We start from the raw sequence: 3732 nt of genomic DNA, 5'->3' as shown, positions 1-3732 counted from the left end.
AACGCTTTCTAATTTACATTTATTAGTTTTCCCACATGTGAACGGACTTCTGATTCAGCACGCAAAAATAAAACCAAGAGTCCATTTTAGGAGCTGCAGTTAAATTGGACATGTTTTGTGAAAAAAAAAAAACTCTTGGTCAAAACAATTTATTGTTTAAGCGTTTTATTAATTTTAATTAAAAATGGTGACATAATTTGCACGGATGTTCTTGTGTGGTTTTATCTTTGTTTATTTGGATATTTAGCATTGAAAAAATGTTTCGGTTTAACGTTTTTTGGAAAAAATTGGAAACTTTGTGTAATTTCCAGCACACAAATTGCTTGTTTATGTAAAGACGGCTAAGCCAATTAAACTCCAGCATCTTGACAACATAAATATAAATTAGAACATTTAAACAACTTTTAACCGTTTCTGGCTTCTGTTTTTATGTAAAAAATGTTTCGACCATTCTTTCCCATTTAACTTGGCTTATCATAGATGTCATAATCAAACAGCAAATTAAAAAATCAAACACTAACATTTATGTGGTGTAAGCTGACAGTGGTCCCTAACATATTCTGAGCGCTAACTGATTGTTAAAAATGGTGCATTTCCTGTCTGTTAGCAAAATATCTCATGAACCACTGAGAGGACATGAATGAAACTCTCAGATAATAATCACTGAATATACTTTTACAAATGACTAACTTTTACAGTCAATTCAATGTAAAATGGCCACCCCAGCCGACTGAAATCAAAAACTGCAAAAATGACTAGAACTCAGTTGATTTTATAGATTATAAGCTAAAACTTGGTGAGGTAGTAGCTATGAGTTAGCCTCTGCTTCCACTATGAGCACTCTTGGAGAGCACTTGATTTTGATTTAAACACATCACCGCTAACTATTGGAGCTGACCCTGTCTGTCTGTTAGCAAAAAATCTCATGAACGACTGGGTGGATTTTAGTGAGACCCTCAGGAAGTAATCGTTGGATGTTCGCCTACAGCTGATCAACTTTTAGGGTCGACTCCATTGAAGATGGCTGCCACAACTAACTGAATTTATAAAACACACAAATGGCCCTAAAGTGGTCAATTTTGCATATAGTGAGATATGATTTGGTGTGGTCGTAGGTGGCAGACATACTAATATGAGCACTAGATACTTTTTTAAGATTTGACCAAAGCAGCTTTAACAATCATTTTTCCAACACAAGATAAACACTTGTGTAGATGGAATAACTTGTGTTCGGCTCATCTTGCTTSTTTCCAGTAAGTCTAGCTGAAATCGGTGTGGGAAATCCCAAATGAACGCCCACCTTTTGTTTCTGGACAGTGGAGGACTCTGATTATTGACTGGAGTTTACAGTCAGTGGGAGAATATCCGGAGCTGTCTGTGGTGCTGAAAAGCAGCACAATCACACGCTGGTTCAGTCTTGTTTTATCCATCCATCCATCCATTTTCTGTTAAATAACGACAAAGAGCTGGAGTACTGCAAACGGGGGAAAGGGTGAACAAAGAGAAAGAGGGGAACGTGAGAATGACCTGTTTTTTTATTTTTATTTTTCGTCAGGAGTTCAAATAAAACGCTCGGTTATGAAAAAACGAGCGAAAAAGAGCACTTGAACGCAACACAGGTCGCTAAAATGACCTAAGCAGGAACTCGTTTACTATTGAAATGTGTCTCTCAAATCGGCTTTAAAACATATAAATCCGTGGTCCGGCAGGAGCGACGTTTGACTTCAAATGCCATATTTAGGTAAAAAATAAAAATAAAAAAATAAAAAAATAAATGCTCGGTCGCTTTGAGTGACTGGTGCGAGGACGAATGTCTGTGATCCAGGAGAGCGGAGCGAGACGGGTACGAGCAGCTCTCAAGAGCCAATAGCGTTTCAGAGCTTGYGTGCGCATGAAGCCGCCTCGGTCGTATCCTTCCGCGTCCGCGTGTAGGCTGAATGGATGAAACGCGGAGAGCGCGGACGGAGACACGGACGCGCCGTGACGCGKCCATATATATTCCACAGGCAGGACTATGTTTCTTCTAAAGACAACCGCCTCCTCCTCTTCCTCGCTTTGGTTTCCACTCAGTGATGTCGCGTATTTGTGTGGCGCACCTGTAAAGAGCCAGACAGGAAGAAGCCGGCCTTTTTTTATTTTTATTATTATTATTTATTTGATTATTTTTCTTCCTTCTGTTGTTATTGTTTTTTGTGTGTGTGTTTCCTCTTTTTATTTTTTTGGTTTCATGCATTTGGTGAAAGGAACTCCATTTGTGTGTGTTTTGATTTAATAAATTAATTTCTTCATTTTATATCTTGTGTTTGGCTTTTTTATGTTTCTCAGTTTGATCTAAAACAAAAGAAAGAAAGAAACAGCGGAATTCGTCCTTTTTTACGAGCTCATTCAGAGATTGTTTTGCCCTCAGGACGTCCCTAACTTTCATATATAGAAACGGTAAGATCTTTTCTACAAATTCACTTTTTTAAATCGACATATGGCCTGCTATATATATTTTTAATTTGTTTGATTATTTTATTTTATTACTTTTTATTCCTGGTGGTAACAGATCATGCATAAAGCCTCAGCCTTATTGCATGCAAGCAGATAGAGGCGATGGGAAAGTCACCGTGGTGCGTTCAAGGCAACGTTTTTCAACTCTGAACTGTACTTGGAATCTAATTTTCAGACATTATCTGCATCTAGGCAGATATATGGGGGTTTTGTAAACATCAAAACAAAATATTTTACCATTTTACTACATTTACATCTTTTATTTTTTTGTAAATATTACTATTTTTTTACAGCTTGTGAATAAATTCCTATTTGTAGTTAAAAATTAAATGCACCACACTACTTCTGCGTAAGTCCATGCCCCCTTTTATCAGAGTATTGGTATGACTTACTAATTTCTTTGTTTACCTGTAGCCTCCATGGTTACAATGATTTGTGGGTTGTAGTGCAGCTTGCATGTTGTGCTACTTGGAGTTGCTCAAGTTCTGCTTTCACATGCTTGTTTTTGAATTTCCATGCAGGTGGGATTGTGCACTAAGCAGGATTTTTTTTTTTTACTTATCCACTCTCCTTGGAAAGCCAAACACCGCGTGCTTTTGAGGCTGGTTTATTTCTTTGAACCTAAATTATATTTAAATATTAAAACTCCCTAACAGAAGCCATATTGGTTCTGAAGGGATGTAAAGTCAGCAGACATGCTTTAATGTGCATTGTTGAGGAGGGGATACATTTGTTTGGTTTTCCCCTCATCACCCAAAGTGACACTAGGGACGTTTACGGCAGGCCGTTGTAGCATATAATCAACCCACAGTTCTGAATCTGATTATTTTATTGGCATTTTCTTAATAGAAGGCGCCTCGGTTGAAATTGTATTTAGAGTATCCAGAACTGCAATTAAAGCCATCTGAAAGAAAATTACAACTATTAAAAAATAAGATTTTGAGGTTTATGCAATTTAAATAGCTTTTGGATAAATTGGGGGTTTAGGTGGTGATGCAAAAAAAAATGCACTATGTTATTCACTTGTTCCTTTAATGAAAACAATATTTCTAATGTGAACAGCTTTCTTAGTATTTAGAAACGACATTTCTGATTTCTTCAACGTTGTCAACCTTAGATGTTATCTCCCCTTAATGTGCTTTTAGGGCTTTCGGTTCCATATTTTCAAATGTTTTGTCTTCTTTAGTATAAAAACTTGATTTTTGAAAAATAATTTACATTTCAAATAGCGAAATGGGC

The 3732-nt window shown here is 36.8% G+C and overlaps 1 protein-coding gene across 1 annotated transcript in view; it reads left to right on the top strand.

Annotated features, from left to right (window-relative positions):
- Positions 1-1759: 1759 nt before the first annotated feature.
- The window catches only part of elavl2 (ELAV like neuron-specific RNA binding protein 2), a gene marked incomplete at its 5' end in the record, with an annotated part of 54915 nt that continues 52942 nt past the window's right edge, over positions 1760-3732 (top strand). Inside the window, 1 exon segment of the mRNA XM_014020855.1 lies at positions 1760-2436.

The sequence above is a fragment of the Austrofundulus limnaeus genome, unplaced genomic scaffold, assembly GCF_001266775.1.
Source record: "Austrofundulus limnaeus strain Quisiro unplaced genomic scaffold, Austrofundulus_limnaeus-1.0 Scaffold269, whole genome shotgun sequence".
Taxonomy (NCBI): Eukaryota; Metazoa; Chordata; class Actinopteri; order Cyprinodontiformes; family Rivulidae; genus Austrofundulus; species Austrofundulus limnaeus.
Note: the sequence above shows the minus strand (reverse complement) of the source record. Positions and strands in the feature narration are given on the sequence as shown.